General features: G+C 38.3%; 1 protein-coding gene and 1 long non-coding RNA gene across 8 annotated transcripts in view; both read right to left on the bottom strand.

The window, feature by feature from the left end:
* LOC117209695 (probable nuclear hormone receptor HR3) overlaps positions 1 to 21,981 on the bottom strand; it is a 113,760-nt gene that overhangs the window by 85,438 nt on the left and 6,341 nt on the right. The gene's annotated exons all lie outside the window — the stretch shown is intronic.
* Positions 10,278 to 12,959, bottom strand: LOC117209698. Of its 2 annotated transcripts, none has more exons than XR_004487965.1 (3): positions 12,692 to 12,959; positions 11,926 to 11,981; positions 10,278 to 11,830 (listed from the first exon to the last, which is right to left on the bottom strand). It is a non-coding gene; the product is annotated as an uncharacterized LOC117209698 (long non-coding RNA). The 2 variants fall into 2 exon arrangements; XR_004487966.1 differs by having other exon boundaries at positions 12,712 to 12,959.

Below are 21,981 nucleotides of genomic sequence, written 5' to 3'. Positions count from 1 at the left end.
GGAACGATCAAATAGTCGTTCAAATTATCAGATATTGAAAGTGTTATGTCGTCAGCAAAATCATAAAGCGTGAAGGTCAATATTCTCGATGGTTCAGTGAAAAAACTAATATCTTCATAAAACAGTTTATTATCTTTTATTGGGAGATAATCCAAAATTTATGAGATGATATGAAAGCAATACAAGAGCATGGAGCAGAGATATCAAAGGGGTAGGTAAATATCCGAAATCCGGCGTTGATCAGTCTGTCAGAAGGTAACGATTATCAGCAACGATAACGTCGATTCGGCTTATATAAAATGGTTAGAAAGTTCCATCTCCCGTCGTGCTTGCTTAATTCCTCCTCCTACTCGCGTCGCCTAGTGCTCCCGTGGATAACGAATTTGGTCGGAGACCCTGGCGTGTGTATTCTGTTTACCGGTTCTACAGTGTACGGTGAAACGGCGGATTACAGTTATTCACACGCGGTCACTGTCAATGACCCGTATCTTCAACGTTCCTGACTGTCCACAGAAAAGCTATCAGCCAGCTAATGGATCTGTACACTCGTCGTGAATCAATTAAGCAAATGGAAGACCAGAAATTTTCATAGGAAACTTAGTTTCACAGACTCCCTCGAGAAATATGAAAATTGGGAAGAAAAGGAAAGAAGCGAGTTGAGAACGTTAAAAAGAGAAATCTTAGAAACATATCCGTAATCGTCGAATACGATGCAAGCTACGGATACAATCGGAATACAAAAAGACACGGTCGACAAAGGAGGCAGCAAGCTGTCACGAGGATCGCGAGGGAACGACTCTCGGCTCGCACAAAGAATAACGCCCCTTTCAATCAACTGAAACATAGCCGAAAGTCTCGATATGATCGACTTCGAAAAAGTCCGACGGAACAATTAGAGCTCTTTCGAAGCGGCTGTGGAGGATCTCCCAATTTCGACAAACGGAGAAGCTCCTTTCTCGCTTTTCGTCTCTCGTGGTTTACTCGGTAACCAGTCAAGGGTTTAGTCAAAGCTAGGCTGCGAGGAGAAAAGAAAACGAAACGAAAGAGAGTAAGAGGAGGAAGAAGAGGTGGAGGAGGAGAAGAAAAATGACGAAAAATTAACAGAAAGGGAAAAAAGGAGGCGAAAGTATGATCGAGGGGTAAAGAAGTCTCGCGTTGCCAAAGGCTTAGACTAGGTTGGAGGCGGAGAAAAAGAGAGCCGGAGAGCGTACTTTCCTCCTTCTCTCGTTCGAGAAAACAAGCCTGATGGTATGGCACTACCGGTGAAGAGCAGAAGAAAACGAAGAGATAGCGAGAGAGGGGTTGCGACGAGAGAGATGACGAGAGCGACGAAACGAAACGATCGATAGGTATGTATGTATGTACGCGTTATGCATATAGGCGCGATCGATGCGGGCCTAGGCGCTATGAGCGATATATAGGTACGTAGGTAGGTAGGTAGGTAGGTAGGTTGGTAGACCATTGAAAGCGTGCAGGGATGTACCGTTAGCCGCGTCACCCGCCGATATATAACTCTGCCCATTGAAATTCCTGTCGTCACCCGAAAACGAGCAGCTCCGCTCGTAGAATTGCCGGCGAAAGATCGCGCAATCGCTCCCCGTCGTTCGCGCGACGTTTTCACCAAAGCGACATTCGAACCAGAGTTTTCTCGAAAATTTTATTACGTTTCCCGCGGTTGAAGCCTCCGTCGAATGACAATCGATCCGCGTACGCGACAATCGAATTTTTTCAAGCAGCTGCGTCTTCGCAGAAATTACTTTCTCCTCGAGACACTGTATGCATCAGCTTTATGAAACTTTCGTGAAACTTTTATGGATCTTGAAAGTTGTTTCTTTTGGAGTAGAATTTTATATATTACTTCGAGGATGGTTTTAATGTATTATCTTTGGAGGTTTCTTTGGAAGAGTGGAGCTAGAGAAAGAGAGACAATTAACGCGTTCTTTAGAGGTCACGATCGCGCAACAATGCCATCGTACAATGTCCAATTAAGAGAGAAAAAAATATTTTATACGATTTCAATCGACGTTCCACTCACAGAGATCCGGATTGTTTTCGCGGCAGGGACATGGCGCGATCGCGTAATCAGCTTGCTCGTGAAAGCGACGTATCGCCAAACTCGATGACTTCATCGCCATTTTTTTGGGAATCTGAAAATTTCACCAACATAGTCCTCACCTGCTTCATTGTCGTAACATGTGCACCGACCGTTGCAATGGAAACTGATATAATGCGGAGAAATATTTGTAATATGCCTATAAGATTATAACTGTGATACAATAACATAGATTATAATTTTTATAAATCTCGAATAATGAATCTAATGGGTCGTTAAGAATATGCATCGGGCACTTGGAAATTATTGTATATAATCACTGTGGGTCTTAAAGAAACTATCTGTGAATTTCAAAGTTAAAGAAAATGTAGTAGATCACCCTAATAAAGAAAAACCATTTCCAAATTCCTTTACCAGCAACATACATATAGCAACAACGTTGCGATCGTATCGGTTACCATTTACCGATGCTGGATTTACTTGTTTCTTTAATTAAGTAGGGCGGTTGACGAGATTTTCCTCTCTATAGGGGACCATAAACGAAAGTCTCCGCCCGCTATTCCCCGCCGCGCCGCTTTGAAATTCATTGCCATTTGCAGTACCTGCTCGCAGCGAAATGAATCGAGACATTGTCGTAGGCAGCTTTCTCGTTGGAACAGGCAGGTTCATTGCACGGTTTCGGCACTGTAACAAGATGCGAGGTGAAATTTACAAGGAGCAGAGTCATAAATTAAAATGCGACGAACACGGGTTCGATCGTAAGCATTGACTGTCGTTCTTCTCGAGGCCTGGTGAATTCACGCTCGTCAACAGGATCAACCCGTCTTTGGGCTATCCATTGTGTTTTTTTTTTTTGACCAGTTTTTCTTTAGTTGTTGTCTGATTGTTCTGCCTTCCTTTAGCTTTCTCGTTTTGGTGATTTGGTTTATGGTGTCTAATCTTTGGATGTTGGACGATTTCTCTGACCTCGCATCTATTCTGCTACACGATTTGGGAATTTTAGCGAGAATTTTAGCTTCCTGTGAACGTGTTACGAGAATTTGTACGTTTCAGATCTGAATAACAATGAATTTATGGGTCCGATGATGGAATATTAATCACATAAACGTATTTATATGGTCATTGGAAGGAGGGTAGATGGTTATGGTACTTAAAATGTTAATGATGTGTCAGATATCGTTTTGTGAATTCTAAGAGATCTTAAAAGTAGAATTAGTCACTTTAATCATAATATTATTCTCAATTTACGCTCTCTACCAGTGAAAATTGTTATTGTTAACGGACTACTGGATATTAATATTATATCAATATCGACTTTTATCTTCTGCATAGAATATCCTATTTCCGCTTGAATTTCTCCATCCCATGTATTCATTTTTAACTTTACACTTAATTTCATCTAATGTAAACCCTTCTCAATTTTTATTTTATGAGTAATTATACTTGTAAAATTTCCTGGTATCTATAGAATGATACCTTACTAATATTTAGGTAGATCTACACAGATTTTGACCATTCTACCATTTTCTAATATTGAAACATGTAACCGAACCACTTAATTCTTTCACGGATTGTGTCCGGTTATGTTTCACGGATATACAGACATCATGATTTTAATATTATCGGATTAATATTACAGATAATTTTGCACGGTTCAAGTCGCAGAGATTCGCTCGCGGATCTACCGAGTTTCTGGTTGCATAGAACCCGACGAAAATGAAAAAGAAAAGGGTACGGGCCGGGATGGAAGTGGCGGGAAGAGGGGTAGAAGCGCGAGAGAGAGAAAGAGAGGAAGAGAAAGGGAGTATATATTTAGTCGAGTTGGACCGATGCCAAGCTCATCAACGAAAATGAAATCTGGGTCTCTCTCTTTCTTTCCCTTTTCCTCCCACCTTCTGGCCATCCCTCTCTTATCCACCCTTTTCTCTTTCTCTTTTACTGTCGCCGCTTCTGCTGCTGGTCTCACTCGGAGATCGTCGTCGATGCTAAAACGTCGTCCACTCGATATATGCATCGCGACCTGCACCAGAGTCGAGAATTCGACTGTTGCCCTTCCCTCGTCCAGGTTCTTCTGTTTCATGCGCTTTTGGGCCTCGCTGAAACGCAGATTTCCGCCGTGATGAAGGCGGTTACAAAGTGAAAAGCACGCGGCTCGTTCCATTTAAGGGTGGCCGCTGGTTTCGGGACACGCAGATGCACCGAGAGAAGATACAAAGCTAAAAAGAGGTTTTTTTAATTTCGTTGGTTTCTAAAGACGATCTTTTCTTCCTGGGTTTTCGATGCTATTTTGATAACTGGATGATGATATACATTGAATAAAGAATGATAAATTGGTTCAAGAGGCGATGTAGATTTGATTAGTTTTAACTCGAATGCTCAGGGTTGAGGATCATACGCAGCAGGTGTACGGTTAATTTTGTTTACTTCTGTGTAAAATCGATTTCATTCTCAGGCTGTTAAAGATCGCGTGAGCTCGAAACTCATCGCGGCAAAATTTAGTCTCACGAGCAAGATATTATTTCGCGTAATTGCGTTGCAGCTCCCTATTGACGTCCAATTGGACAACATGCAATTATCATATAATCGGTTGCTGTACGTTCGTACCTGCGAATAAAAGATATTAACAATTACGTAATCTTCCTCACGTAACGTGGCTCTCTTTCTTGGACCCGGTTTGTCTCGAGAAAGACAAGCCCGATAAAATCAACCCTTCGTTTTCTTGTTTAATTCAATAGTTCCCAGAAATGTTTTCAGTAATTGTAGGTAATACTAATTTATGAGATACGATGGATGTGTAAAATACAGCATTATGAATAATATTTTCTCGTGCAAAAATTTCATCTCTATTTTATTCTAAATATACGAAACCAAATCTTGACTACTATATTGCGTAGTAGAAGAAGGAAAGAAAATAGCTACGATTCTTGTAGCAAAAAATTGAAACCAGAATCTATTGTATTATCTAAGATTTTACCTCCCTGATATTTTATTGACTTTATTCTCATTAGGATGTTAAGCGTCGAACGAATTTTATATATCTATCTCATACTTATTAAAAAACAAAATTGTTCAAATACTTTATATTACATTTAATAATATAAAACTAAAAAATGTCAAAGAAGGATTAATATTGAGCAGTTTTAAATGTTAACGATCCTACGATCATAACTTTCTTCCTTTTTGTACAATTACTAAATAGATGCAGAAACCTTAAAGAAAAATGATATTGACTTTAATAGAGGTGGATATTTATTATTTTTTATTTATTATTATTTATGATCTATCTATTTCCCTCGTTGTTTATTGTCTATTATCTATTATTATACGTTTATTTCCATTATGACACTTTAACATTTAAGTATACCTCAAAGATCCGTAATTCCAGTGTTAACTTCATCATGGAACACAGTACCGGTTCTCCACACAACAGAACAAGACTCCGCTGCCATGCGAAAGTATCAAACTCAAGCGAAGCGAGCACGTGGGGCGAGATGCTGGTTTTGGCGAGTTGCGCAACCAATGAACTCGCATCGACCAGGTTCGGCATACGGCCAAAGCGAGAGTAACGTGAAACGAACAGAAACTACACCGATGAAGAAAAGAAGTGGGGAGAAAAAAGAACGAAGAAGACGAAGAAGAAAAGAGGCGACGAGGCTGTAGGCCCGGGTCCGGGCCCGGAAACGATTTGGCTGCCGCAGGCGGGGAAAGCGGCGACTAACTTGACAGATGGTTTTCTCCCTTCGCATTCTCGCGCCTTCTCCGTTCTCCACCGTTGCGTCGCGTCGTTACAACCGCCGCCATGACCGCCATCGGCGAACCCGCGAGTGAGTATCCTCTGCGAATCGATTACTCCATTCTTATTCGGTGCGTTGTAATTTATTCGACGGCTAATACTTGTACACACGAGATAGATTGTACACAATAGCCAGTTTTGAAATGGGTTTTCGGCTATTTTGAAATTCGGTTGATTTGACCCACGACTTTCTATTTCAAGTTTTTACGCTTGTAAGATGCTTCATGGTTAACATAATGTTAATGCGTGTAGCTATTATGATAGATGTTTTTAGATTCGTACGTCGCATATTCATGATATGTAAGATAAAAATAATCGAAAAGAGTTAAAAGGCGCACGATACAAGTGATAAGATATTTAGTCTGACAACCGTATGACCAACGTTGAATTTTAATAGGAAAATATTCGTGCCTTCAAATATTAAGATATCTACGATGTAGTTTATATTCATAAACGCTTATAAATTCATAACATAACATAAATCTTTCAGATTATAGAGAAGTACCTATAATATGAGATAAACCTGATTTTCTTGTAGTACTTTTCATTCAATATTTTTATTTTGAATATTATCTCTGTCTCTCCAATGGGATGATGTAATATATTAATAAATCTTATCTTCTAAAGTTCTAAATGTTCTTAAATTGACACCAATAAAATTATTAGAGATCTTCAGAATGCAATTGACATCATTTACTTCAGATCTTCGAGATATAATTTGATCTTGGACATTCAGTAATTTCGATACATTAAACGGGACATATTTGCCAGATTGTAACAACGATAAAAATAAGTTACGATGTATTCTTATAACTACATATATCGTTGAATCTCACAATGATCAAGATTATGATGGAGATTATTAGGAAGCCATTGACATGTATAACTCATTATTCAAAAAGACACTTTTGAAACTTTTAACCAGGAAATACCGACTACTAAAGGACAGGCTGTGAACATAAGTGTATGTTGCAGGCGTGAAAGTCAATGTCGAAGATTGACACTAGAGTTAACAATCTATAATTCGTACACATTATTCGCCTGTATTTGTAAAAGTATCTATGTGTATATAATAGAAATATTCGAAATAAACGCAATCACGTATTTTAAATCTTCGAGTCTTTTGAAAATTACCTGAAAAATATAGTTTAATCGGAATCGCGCGAATCGAACAAACGGGTTGTCTCGTCTGTTCCTCGATTCGACCTTATCGATTTTTTTTCATGCCGAGCTTTAAGTGCATCAGTCTCGCTCTCTAGCGAGTTTGTTTGCCTTCGAATTTGAATGAATCGATTCTGCTCGATATCGAATTCAAACATACCGGGGTTTGTTACCGAATTCGAGTGCGTCGGTTCCGCCGGCCGACATCAGGCTTGGAACTCTCCTGCATTCCTTGATACACCAAATACGAGCATTAGAACTCTGTTTACCGTTAAACTCGAACGAATCGATATTCCTTTGACAACCAAGTCCATCTGCGCTTGATGGTAGGGAACTGCGAATGGAATATACGCGAACATCGTTTTCTTTCTTTCCTCTTCTGTTTACTGAAGAGGTCCTGATACTATTCTATTTTTACATCGTCTAACGACTCGGTGAACTTGCCCCTTCCGTGCTTGTTTCGCAACCTAACGTATGATATGATAACATTATGATAATGTTCCCTTTCTCGGATTGACTTTTTACAAGCATGCAACGAGGCAACGCGCCGCGTAGCCAACGCAACCCGCGAAACTAATTATGCTGATCACAGTTATCCGTGCCCTCGTTGCGTAAAATATTTAGCTCGCCACACGGAGCGATTGCACCTTATTTTTTCCAGGAATTTTTTGCCCCGCGAAAGACCCGTTGCAGACCTCGGGCTACGCCTCGAGTTCACGTACACTGTGTATAACGTTCACGGTGCGTACGCGATTCCTCTACTACGCCCGGCTGTACAATGTAGAACGATCTAATTGAGCTATTCGTAACTGCACGCGTCTACGCGTTAGTCATTATAGTGTACATGTTCCATAAATAGACACGAAATTCTGCGAACTTCGCTTTTCGCTTCTCTTTTCGCTTCTATTCAACAACATTATTCGATGTTTTACGATCGGAAATACTGTAGGGATAAGAGTTGAGTCTGTCTGTTTATTACGAATGACTAATTAAGAGTTTTGAATGTCAGAAATGCGTAAAAATATTGAGTGATTATGAAATGAGAATGTGAATGTATTTTGGTTGGGTATTGTGCAAAAATTTTAGATATTCTACGATAGTGATGTCATCATGGCAATGAATCATATTTCCAGGGAATATTTTCATGTAGCGTTACGTAGGATCGAACCTTTATACGTACTTTTTATTGTATTTGTTCGTCACTTCTTCTAATTCGTAAATGTTTTAAAAGTACTTTAGTAAGTAGTAGTCCGCGATGAAATGTTATGAAATACATGTATGCAGAGTGTAGAACGAATTTTGTTTAAGAATTAACTTCCATGTGTTTCTCATGTTCTTATTAATTAGGTATATTTCTATAATAAATGATATAGCATTCATAAAATGATTCGTTATATAATTATGGTTTTATTCAGCTTACAGCTCCTGCTTTTCTCCTTTCGGACGGAGTACAATAAAAATTCTCACGATATAAAAGAAAAGTAATAAACAAACAAACGGTACGTTTAACGTTACACGTTGTAAATTTCGTTCTTTTACGATCTAACACACGGTCTCGAGATTTTTTGCCGACCTTATATGGCACGATCAGCGATCGTTGCGCAAATCTTTAATACAGCGTACTTGCATTTTATCGTTCCTTGATCTTTCTCCGCGTGTTGCCTTTACGCCCGCAGGCAAAGCCTCCAGTGCGTGTAAACCGTCGTCGTGCGATGCTTATAATTTAACATAAGTTACAATTGACAACGTAATGTCTTTTGATTTGCGCGCGCAGCCTCCAGTCGTCGTAATGCGGCGACGCGAAACGGCCCGCCGTAAAACACGAAATTACGATGATTTATCGCGCACGAATACAGGGGGGATTTTCGCAAGACGTTCAATGATACCAAGTGCCGTGCTAACGGGATTAATTTCGTTCCGATATCACGATATTTTACACTTCGTTAAATTCGATTACATCTATTAATCATTCGACGTTCATCCGAATCGTTCTGTTTATCGTCCTTCCAGTTGTATAAAACGTGTCCATGAATTGTGCACTTGTATAGAGGAAGGCTGAACTTTGCAATAGGTAATATAAATTTTGTAGAAAGAATGACGAATCGCGCAGTGTCGTGCTTCGCATAAAAATGAGTTGGTATTAATCGGTAATGAAATGAAGTCGTAGCAAACGCGTATAAAAAAATGTATCTTAATGATAACTCACTTGAACAATATTATAGAGTTTTTGTAACTTTGATAGCGGAACACAATGTGAAGACTTATTTCATTGTAACAAATTTATATCGTATTGAAAGGAGGCTTAGACGTTTCATAAATGCATGGATATTAACTAAGAGTGTTTAAAACTAATGGAACAATTAAACGATTTAATCAGTTTCTTCGTCAAACAATTTTTTTTCTATTGTGGTTCGTGTGTAGTTTAGAAGATTTTTCTTGAATCTTTAGAGAAATAGAGGAAATTTCTATTAATATCTCTGTTAAGGAAAAGATGAACATTTACATTGTTATGCATTCTGTAATATTACTTATTATTTCAGAAAATACGAAACAAAAATTGAAAAGCTCCATTAAATAAACAAATAAGTAATCGAAACAGAAAAACCTTTTTCATTCGTCAGTTTCAATTTCCGAATACAAACAACCGTTCAGCGTGAGAACCAAGAGAGAATTATTCGCAGAACGCGCGAACACGATACACGCGACATTTCAACGGCCGTAAAAAGAATTAAGTTGAACGAATTCGAATGAATATTCGCTATTGATCGGTCAAACTGCCTCGTCCACGCTTAATACGTGATATAATAACAAGCGTGACAACGCGTAACAATTAATTTTATTATATTAAAAGACCGTTTCTTTTTCGACGATATGAGTTTTATAACTATTATTAAGTACATAAATTTATCTAATAAAGTGTCGTTATCACATCGTCTATCTGATAAAGTACCTAATTTACTTGATAATCGATATTGACACTAATTAAGAAGTTTATCGAGAAACAAATTCTTCTTTATAATACTTGAATTAAAATAAGAAAAAGAACTGCAGAATAAAACAGAGTATTTCAGAAAAGAATTATAAACAAAGATATCATAAAAAAGAAAGTACACGTTATAATAAATGTTATTAATTTTGGTCAAAGTTATCCAAGTAACTAATCAAAAACAAAAATGATTCTATTACTGTTAGGATTAGGGTCAGGATTAGGCCTGTTACCCTAGAACTGCCATAGAAAAGTCCATTGTATGCCAAAAAAAAAAAAAAAAAATGAGATTAATATCTCCAGCTTCTAACATTTTACTCAACCCACGCCCTATATTCATAATCATTTACTAAAATTCTAAAAAGATTTAGAAATACGTGTTACGTTCTTACTACAAAAAGAATTAGAAAAAAATCAGTAAACACTTTTTTTAACAAAAAAATTTCCACACCTAAATCGTCCTCAATGTGGCGGCGCGGCGGCTCAAACGCTACTTGCAGAAAATACGCAGCGTTCCAGTGAACAATTTGAGAGAGCATTATATAATAGTTTAACGATTCGCGAACACGAACCTGCAACGCTCGCGAACGCAAAGACCGCCGCTTCTTGCTGGTCGCTCGTTGCACCGCGAAGAGGGGAAATCATTGATATCGGCGCAAAGAGGAAAATTTATCCTCGTCCTCGAGCAACGTCCCCGAGGACAGTGAGAGTATACCGCGCGGCGCATTGGTTGCACGTGTGCGTGCGCTCTCATGCAATACGCGTCGTCGAACGCGACTTCATGCAAAATTTCAAATTTTCCTCTTCGCAGCTATTAAACATCGCGAAACCATTCTGTTTCTAACTCTTTCACCTTCTAGCTTCTTCTTTTTTGCTCTATAGTTTTTAGTCACGTAGTAAGTCGTTGTATTGTGTTTTCTTGTTGGCGAGATCTATGTTCTTTTCGTCTTTCTTTCTTGGCTCGCGTAGCAGTACCGTGGACTTTGTACTTGGATTTCGTAACTTGCAAGATACGTTTACATCACGTACCTTCTTGCTTTTTATTGAAGCTGATACTGAAGGTAGCTGGGCGGTATTTTTTTCAGTTTTTTTTTTTTACGGCTAATATATCCTCTGATATCGGTGTTAAGTTTTATAGCATATTGTGTATGGTTATTAATTTTCATTTCATAAGGGTCAAAGGTCGAAATTATTTATATCGACTATACAGAGTATTTCGTAAAGAGGTAAAAAAGGTAATTCTACGTATATAAATCAAAAACATAAAAGAGTTTTATACGAAGTTCTTTTTTACGAAGAACTGACTTTAAATATTAAGTACAATTAACCGTGTTAATTATGTTCATATATATGTATTGGGTAATGATAAACATTCTCAACAATTTCAAAAATAATAAAATTGATGATACAACGGTAGCCAGCTTTACTACAAGTTCCCCATTATCCAATACTATAAGCACAAACGTAGGTACAAATATTAGCATACAAGAAGAAAAACTTTCAACTTATTTTTTCACGTAGGATCTGGGTTATAATGTCAGCAACAGGGCACACTGGTAATTCACGTGGATTCATTGTCACGAATAGAACGAGATTTTCACAGCGAGAAAAATGTATTACTTCGTTTTGTTGGACGTTAACGAAGCAACCGCTATTGTATGCATGTTTGGACTCCAAACAAATCCCGAGATCGCAATCCTCGTTTTGCTACTCTGTTCCAAGCGTTAGGAAAGTTATGTAGTTGTGAAATAAATTCGTGACCGGACTGCCAGGTGACTTCGATCACTGGTAACACTGTTATCCGCTCCGCTGAATTATACATTTTTCTCTGTGTGGGCTACAACGCAAAGCATCGATGACACCACGCGGCCTTACGGGAAACTTTAACGAGATGTATCGGTGCTATTTCGTTAATTCCGTGAAGGTACTCACCAAACGGTTCTCGAAAACTCTCATGTAAGCACGTGAAACAGGGACAAGGAACTTACCTGAAAAGTAAAAAATGATAACGATTAGTATTACGACGTTTTTTTTTAATCGAATCGCTGCTACAATTATGGGTAATGACACAGTGAAATTTAGATTAGTTAGTTGCGATTCGAATTTGATACATGTACATCATAGTGAATAGGCGTGTATATCTTTTAACTGCTGCGGTATTATCGTAGAGTACTCTAAATGATATTAAATGATATCTATGTAAGTATTGTTACAATGTTCGTTCGCGAATAACACGCGATACTAATCTTCAATTGGGTGCGGCCTTCTCATTTTCTAATTACATACATAATGCTAAAGATAGTCTTGGTTTAGGAATGGGTTTACAAATCAAATGTAGTCTGAGAATATAATAGAATCTTGTCAACGTGTTTAAATTTTTACATATTGAAACGTAAGATAATAACGGTAATAAAAATCATATACAAATTTGAGGCTAAGTGCAATTTTTTACAATAACATAATTAACCGATTTAATTTTTATATTAATCCAACGAGGGAAACATTTTTTGTGCAATTATTACGTGTAATTCCTAAATATGTATATTTATTTCGATATGTCTAATTTGAAATAAAAATTCTTGTATTTATTTTATGATGACTTTTATTTCTAATTTCTTTATTGGAATGCAGCAAAACTTATATTTTATCGTAGCAATTAAGGGATATTAATTTCGTAAATATATAGTCAATTACTTACTAGTTAATGTATGCACATACCAATTTCATTGTCTACTAAATGAATACATTTACTAAAAATAGTAGACACTTATATTCTTCTCGACACTTTCGCTAAACTGTCACGTAAATGCATACATTGAAACGTCAGCATATACCTTTACTAAATTTTACGCTTTCACTGTGATATATGCAAGGAAAGGGTGGTTCGAGAGTTCGTAGCTTACAAGTGAACGAGCCAGCGAGCCTTAAATGAAGAAAATTTATCTATTTTTCAAGGTAAACGGCAATTTCTTACTTCAACAATGCTAATTACTTCTCTTAGTCATTTATTAAAATTATCAGTTGCTTATTATAATTCAACGATAAGAAGTTTTCAACTTTTTGTATTTAAATAGAGAGATATATGGACAAATTTTGAACAAATGTAACGAAAATTGTTTCAAGTTCTATTTCGGAACTTTACATCTCGAATGTTGTAATTTAAACTTCATATAATACCATAACAACCTCTGATAATATGATATCATAATTCCATAATGATATGATAACTATAATATTTATCAATGACGTAATACCATAAACAAACTCTACTCCGTGTTACATTGAATGTAATATGTCCACATTGTCCACCAGTTACCCGGACAGTATATTCATCACATTTGTTAAATAAATTATGTTCCATAATGGTTACAAAATTACAAAAATTATTATTATAAAGAAAAGTTCGTAACATAAAAGAATATTGCGAAATATATCATAATCATGTACCAACAAATGTCAACAATTTTTCATAATTTTTTATTCCTTTTTGTACTCAAAATATCGAACGACTCAAACGAAAAATCCATCCTAGATCACAGCAACCCACGCAACATAAAATATAGTAGACATTCAATCCAGTAGATTTCAATCTCGATCAAACGAGCTCGTCAACGTGAGTTCACGCGCATCCTTCGCCCACCCTTCGAGTGAAAAATCGAAGCTCGGTAGGCGCGCGTATTCGCGGACCGATCGTTCCCATCGAACATCGTTTTCCCGTCGAAACGTTCCTTTCATTGCCGTTCCCGTTCGTGCGAAGAAAAGACTTGGTCGCACGTCGCAAATACAGCTTCGAGCTATTATTACGCGCTCATTTACAACCCCCTTAGCCCCGTACCTTGAGCAAAGAACAAAACGGAAGCTCGGTCTTTTACAAGAAAAAGGCAGCGCACCGTCGTGAGCCGAGAGCCGCGGTGCCGTGAGCCGTTCCCGTCTCGGTTGATGTGAAACGAAGTTTTTTAAAAGGCACCGTCATGCAACTATCAACGTGCATCGCGAGGCCTTCTCGTTTCTTTGCGTTTGTTCGGCTGGCCGAGAGACCGTGCACGCTCCTAACGTAAGGAGCGATTGTTGTCGGCAATAGGCCTGTCGCAATCGGAAGTTTCGTCTTGCAACCGTCGCTCGGCCGTTTCGCTTCGGTACGCCGGCGAGAGCCAACAATCCCGCTCCAACGATTCACCGGAATCGGAGAGAGACCATTTCGATGAACATCTCTCCAGGTTCGTCCTGAAGATTTCTTTCTTTTTATTTTTTTCTTTTTAGGGAGGGGGAAACGTAGAAGGTTGATTGCTTGGCTGAGATTCGAAGACGAGTGATTTGGTGGATGATTACTCCGATAACTGGACCGTTCGGATATTTTAGCACTCTTTGTTAATATAATTGCATGTAAAAGTGTGTGTATGTATAATCGTACGGGAACAAATACACGTCAATTAGCGTACGTTTAAATAAACGTTAAAAATGTTTGTCTATGCTTCCTTTTGTCAGCGATTTTAGAATATTTCAGTTTAATTTTCATTTCATATTTTTAGCGGAAAAAACCACCGATATAAGTGACAAGAAAGATACAAGCGAAAACATGGAGATAGATTGCATATACTCGATAATGTCGAGTGAATGAATTTTTAATTCGTAGTTGCATAGGATCTTTGATTTATTGAATAATCATTGGATCGATTGAATGTTCTGTGCAGTCACGGCAACTCGCATCAGCGTTGAGCCCAAGGAAATTTATCATTCAGGAAAATGGAATTGAAAAGGAGCTAAATGCGGACAGTCCGTTACGCTTCTAATAAAAATCGTTAAACTCAAAATAGGCGTGCTCGATACGAGTTTAATCGGACTTTGCCCTGATTTATAAGCCAATGGAAAATAGGTCTCGGATCGTTAACCACTCGGGAGTCCTTGAGCGTATAAGGCGTTTTATACTCCGAGTAAACGATCGAGGGAAAGTCACAATACTTAGTTTACGATACACCAAAGGCGTAACTGTCTTCCAACCATAGGCGTTCAACCTGTTCCAACGAACCATTAACCATTCCTCCCGGAATCTCTTCAATTTGCATATCTTTCAATTAACGAATATCTCTCTTTATTGAAATGCAAACATAAAACACTGGAAAGAAAATATGAAATACATTTCTACAGAAACGAACTTGACACCTGCAAATTCACACAATTCCATAATACAAACTTAACTTGAAATTCCTTATTCGATCACAAGTATATTTCGAATTCGTAAAAATCTCAAAAATGAAGGAAATTAAACGAAAATCGCTAAGTACATTCTTATCATGGAAAAAGCGCGAATTTGAAACATGGTATTCGAATCGGTGATTCCCATATCCACCAATAAAATATTCGAACAAGGTGGCTGACTATAGCGCCGCACTTGGAGCCGCCTTAGTCGGTAAAGTTGAACATCGACGATAACTCCCTCACAGTTATCAACGGTCCCGGTCGATACAACAACCGTTCTCTAAGCGCCAGTCGGCTTCGTAAGATTGGTCCACGATGATCGTGGCGTCAGCAGCGTCATCTGACGTGGTATTCAGTACCATTGCGGCGACCGGCCTTGCAAGGCTGCAGGCCATCGAACTCTTGGCCTACTGCCGCGCTACGTAATACGTGTACATGATGCGCGAGAACGAGGATAACCGGCATGCAAGAGGGAAAAAGGACGAGCGATTCTCGGTGGGAGCGGTCTCTAACTCTGAAAATCTGAAAGAGTGGTGGGCGAGGCCAGTGCTGTACGATCAAGGTGTGCGACCACTTCAGACACGCTGTCCAGTATGAGTTTCCGAAATTTCATTTCACGGGATAGGGTCAGAGATGCAATTAAATGATGCTTCAAACGAAATCGAAAAATTGCAAATTGCTAGAATAATTTGGAAAGGTTCCAATATTGTGGCTAAGTTGAAGGTAAAGCATCGTCTTGAACAAAACTGTGCAGTAATAAACGGTAATTGAAACGGCAGTTGGTACTAGGAAAATATTTGAATGTAAATATACAGAAGACTTCAAATAAATGTTTGTTATACTAAGGAAGGTTTCTTTGAAACGAAGTTTGTTTCAATATCTGTTGATTATTGACAATTTATTACACCTGGCTTAGCTTGATCCTCTATCTAAAAGAATTTTCCTTCTACTCCCTTTTCTTTTTCATTAGTGATGATAATTTACCTACTTTTTACCTATGCCATGTTTTATACAAATGCTATAAAGTACTACTACAACAAGTATAGCAAAATGAAGAAATTATAATACATTTAATAAATACATTATTATTTATGTATTATGTATAAACGAATACGTAAGTAGAGTCTGTATTTGTAACCATCAACCAAACCTTCAAGAGCGACGATGCCAAGTTACAGTTTCATTACCATTACTACCTAAAATCTAGCACCCTATCTAACCAACCCCCTAACCAAACCTAACCCAAATCCGTATTATGCAAACACCAGTCTCCAAATTACGATGGCCGGGAAACAAATAAAACGGTTCCGGCGATAATCGACAACGAGCAAGAGCCCACCAGCAAGGTAGCAGAGAATTGCACCGGTACCATAATGGCGAAGCCCGAATGCACGAAACGCAAAGTGCCCTTTGCCGCGGTTATTCGTCGTTCGCAATATTCCTGAGCCATTCAACGTCCCGGCATTCCTGCGACGCGCGTATAAAAAAGCTTTCAGTCGGTGAGAGGCGGTTCGTTTTATAAATGGGGAAGCAGCACGGTATGCTCGGGAAAAAGGGGAGGAAGTGGTGACGTCGGCACAAGGAATTTCATCATATAACTAGAATGCAAGGTATCAGTCGGTTTTAAGCGCGCCACAGGAGGCCAAACCGTGCCACGGTCGCGTTTCGAAGCGGGGCTTCGCTGTCGGACGCACTTTTACCCTACATCGTTCTGTAAGCTCGTTAACGAGACGAGTCTCGTGCGCAAACCTGACGGCCGTAAGAAGGGAATTAGATTGTTAAGGGTGTGAATTACTCCCTCGTCTCTCCTTCAACAGAAATCTTATCCTTTCGCTTTTTTTAAATGTTACGCGTTTCACTGTTTCACACATGTTTCCTTTACTAGGGTGAGCGGTTTAGCGATTGTATGGTTGTGTGTTTATGTGAGTGACGTGATTCATGCAACAATGGGAATTTAATGACCGTAATTTTTGCGTGGACACGTTTACAATAAAAACTGGGTGCTCGTTTTTGCCATGTTTGTAGTCTCGTTTTTATTAGTGTCTTTTTTTTTGTGAAATGTTGTTGGTAGTTGCAAAAAGAAATACGGAAAAAGCGTGATGTATTTGTTTTTTGCTTTTTTTTGTTTTTCTCTCTCTCTCCTTTTTTGTTTTTACTAGAAAGAAATTCCAAAATTCAATACGCTGTGAAAACTTAAAAAATAGGTATTATTTTTTGAGAGATTATAAACCTCTGCAGAGTTATAAATTGTTCCTCTTTTTCAATTTCATTAAAAAATTGTGTTTAGCTAAAAGTGATATGAAAATCGCAAAATCAACAAAAATGGACTTTATCATATTGTTTCCCTGCGGTCTTCATATATTTTCTCTGAAGAGCCATTCGAGGCACGATTCATTTACACACCATGTATTTTCGATGCTGATGAGAGTTCAACGCTTAATGGAATATTCTGTCGTGTTACGTCGTTTATTGCGCTCGTGAACAACACGGTACCAGGTTTTTAATTACTTTTTCTCCATTAAAAATTCTAAATTTAAAACTGTTTCCTCGCGTGTCGTAATTTTATAACTATTTCTTTCAATTTTACAAATATAACGAAAATTGAGACTGGATATGATTACGAATTCCTGCTCGAGATAAATGTAGCGAAAAGAAAAAAGAAATTTATATGCAAAGAAGCTCTTTCAGAGTAGACTGCTCGATTGAATGTAACTGAACTGTAAACAGGTCTGATACACGAAAGTGCACTCTACTTTGCCAGAATTTCCTTTCCCCTTGGCGGCTTCCATCTGTTTACGTCTATTTACCAAACTAGGCTTGAATTGCTCGACGTACTACTTGCCCGCTCGTTTGATGTGTCCCGAAGGAAATCGCGAGACACTATGAACTAACCCTTGATATAAAGTATAACTTGGAAATATCTCCTTGTCGTTGAACTTCGGTTCAGCAACATTTTTGTAGTTCAAACTTTGGGAAAATCGAATTTCTCTGATCCGCATAATTTTCTTCAATAAATACAATAAACAGAATTTCGTTGAATCATACATAGCAGCCTCATTCGTTAATTTGATTTTGATTGTCAATAGCATAAACTTTGAAAAATAAATACACCACACAAATAATTCAATGCGTCGCTCAGTAACCGAGCCATAAAAAATTCTAAAGATAAAGTTTCCTGGATTAAAATGCATTGCATATTCAATATCATCCACTAGACTTTTATTGATCGCTCAACTTCCATAGCACAGTTACCTCTAAAAATACTAATTGCTTCGTTTCAACAAATAATTCCATACAATCACGGATTTCTCCTTTACGAAACAAATATCGGCCATTTAAAATCTCTCTGAAATTAACCGCATCGTCCAACAATGGTCGAAAAAGAGAATATTCAGGGGAATCCTACCAAAAATTCACACGATGAATGCGACGACTATGTGTATTAATTCTATTATATCCTTTAACACTTTGCGTAATAGATGCTAGAAACTGATAAACGGACAAACATCGGCGGAATATATAACGTACATTTGCTTGGTGTGTGGCCGACACGAACAGTTAATGGCAAACTGCCTGACCCCGTAACCCTCAGACCTAACAGATATACTAGTGTGATTAATGCCTGGACGCGTTACTTCGAAGTTTCCCTTTTCCGTAAAACCGGTGCACTAGGTACACGTGTATGATATGATCGTAACGTAATATCGGGCGACATTAATCAGTTCACAGCAACAATTTCGTTCATCGTCCTCAACCTTTTCGCTCGACGAACAGAATCTTTGTCTCGCAATTATTAATCGTATCGCAAGATTCCAGATGAAAAGGAAACTTAATGTGCAAGATCTAAATTTGTTCGTGTTGTTAGATCGTATTTATAGAAGCGACGATGATTATTTTCGCGTGTTTCATGGAAACACGGGAATAACTTCCGATGTTTACTTCGTTCTTTGCGAAGGGGTTAATGAAGAGAAATATTCTTTTTCTTTGGTTGCATTTTATTTGCACGGTGTCTTTGCCTTGCAGAAATTACTTTTTACGGTGTAAAAAGTACAAGATGTTTGGGAATATCCGTGGAATCTCCTTTCATCCTTCCAATTTGAAAGCCATCTCGCGGAGGCGTTTATCGACCCAGCGATAATGACGCTAAACCGCACAAATTGATGTTAATTCGACCTTTGGAACGATGAGATTTTAAAACTTGAGAACAACAGACACCGGTATTCCCTTTCTTTCGCTATAAAGAATGTTTAAAACACGCGATATTTCGATCGATTCTGACAAATGAATATATTAGGTTGCATTTTACAATTTTGCAACATTCAATAACGATTTTCGTTTATGCATAGTTTTATTAACAAACACTCTACTATCAATCATTCAATGATGTTTAAAGCAACAACGTTTTACATTTTTAAAGCGCAATATAAATTTTTTTATACAGATATAAATTTGTCAAAACTGTCATCGAAATGGCAAGAGCACGAATCAATAAATTTAGCGAAATCATGATCAAGAAAGATATATCAATAAAAATGATTCATACTTTGATTACAAAATTTCATTACTAAAGTAACAGTTAAGTAATGAAATAAGGAATCGATATAAAGTATGTTCAAAACAGTTCAGGTGTAATTCCTAAGCAGAATGCTTAGAAAAACGTGCAAAGCACAAAACATCAAGCCGGCCGATTATCGATGGTATGTACGGAACACGTGCGGTAAATAGCAAAGTGCCTGACCTCGTAACCTGTAGATCCTAGAGATGTGCTTCGTTATTTCAGCATAATACATGAACAGGTAGCCCAACGTAAGAACGCTTGACAATAAAGATAAACTCTGCAAAAACGCAGAAGGACCTTAACCTACGGCAAGACAAGTCAAATGATCTATTAAGTGAAACAAAGTCGCACGCTTTACATAACGACAATAATCGAGCCGTGACAATTAAACGCGACACATGTTAGATAATTATTCGTGATCGCGGACGAGGATTAATTACCTTGTTAAACGATATTCGAGCACGATTGGTGAGTATCAGCGGTAAGCAACGAAATCGTTGACCTAGTAACATTTGCGAATACCTCTCCGATCGAAAAATAGATGTTTTCGATTCTGGGAAATGAATAACATCGAATATCGCTATTCGACTTCCGTCGGAATAACGGTAAAAACAATTTTAGAAACGAATTGTCGTAGAAAAAATATTCTCCACGGAAACGTCTCCGGTTTTCCGGAGAATCCGCGACAAATTTTGTTTGCCCTGGCCAAAATCACAAAGGGATGAAAAAATACACTTTGTTTTTCATCAAACAACAATAATAAAAGCCAGCAGAACCTACAAAATTCGTATTAAATCGAGGATAAAACCTTCGGAAAGCAGAGTGAACGCAAGGATGGAATGTGCGAGTGTAAAAATAAACGAACGATGGGTCGTTAATGCAACGGTACAAACCGCTAACAAGGCGTGCTCGCGTGGATTCGGCGTAAGGCAAATATTATAACCGACGAAGGATACGCCTCTAAACGCCTATGAATGGTTAATGAACAGAGAACATTACAACAAATATTGCCTCGTAAAGTTTCCCATGGTACCGGACATGAGCTACAAACGGCAAAGTGCCTGGCCTCCTAACCTCTAGACCCGGCGCGAGATGTACCTTGAGAAATGGCTGCTCGCGTGAGCATCGATTCATTCGAAGTCTTCCTTTTTCCGTTATGCGTAATACGCGTGCATGACGCCGCGCGCTTCGCCGCGGTCCGGGACGAAGGCGATTAAAACGGCGCTTTTAACGCGCGAAAGCTTCGTCTGCGCGCCGCAGTCATCGTAATATCGTAATAATAAGGCGGTTAAAAAATTGCCCGGTTAACTGTGATTCTAGCACCCGCTTGCGGCTGCCTCCGCGCACCTTCGCCACAACCGGTTCCATTATCTTGCCGAACCGAGTCTCAATGTATTCGCCATTGAACGACCGGCGTGTTACGATAACAGATCCGTCGACGCGCTACCACAGTACTGTTAAGTAATATTTCGTGTCAGCGATTGGGTTGACTGGCAGGAAGACAATGGACAATAATTTATGACTGTACGAATATATTCCTGATTGGTTGGTATTTTTGGAGTGTTAATATGCTTCGCTTGCACGTTGACACTGATAAAAGACTGTTTTATTTTTATTACTGTGGAATGTCCTTTTTCAAATTAACCTGCTCGCTTCCACAGTAGTTTAGTAAACCAATAAGAACAATACAACTGCGCAGCGTATGTGTTGGGCAAGTTCTGGAGCGTTGCCTAAGGTTCCTTTTATTACTTCATATCACAGCTTTGGTTCCAAATCAAATTCATATGTTTTAACTCTTATTTAGTGGAATGACGATTAGGTGACTCATAACTGTTTGGATTACCTCATGTAATTTTGGAGGGGTGATTTTTATCTTTTCCTTCGCACGATAATGCTTATTGATTACCGATACTTGTTAATTAAGGTATATAATGCAAATTGATATCAGATATGTTAACATTTCTGTATATTATTACTAGATTCAAAAGTTGCATTTGCATGAAAAAATAACAAACTACATAAACAAGACTAGCATGAAAAAGAGACACGAAAGTGGCTAAGTAAGTAAAAATATATTGCAATACGCCTTAAGTTTCAAAATCATCCTCCACTGTATCTAACTTTCAATAAAATTCCAATAATTCTTCCTCCAGACTTTCCGCTACCCCTCGATTCACCGTTGTAAAGTTCCAGCGATGCTCGATGGAAACGTAAGGCGTAAAAACAAAAGGCGA

This window comes from Bombus bifarius, unplaced genomic scaffold (assembly GCF_011952205.1).
Source record: "Bombus bifarius isolate JDL3187 unplaced genomic scaffold, Bbif_JDL3187 scf7180000008190, whole genome shotgun sequence".
Taxonomy (NCBI): domain Eukaryota; kingdom Metazoa; phylum Arthropoda; class Insecta; order Hymenoptera; family Apidae; genus Bombus; species Bombus bifarius.
The sequence above is the reverse complement of the archived record's forward strand: the minus strand, read 5'-3'. Positions and strand labels throughout refer to the sequence as shown.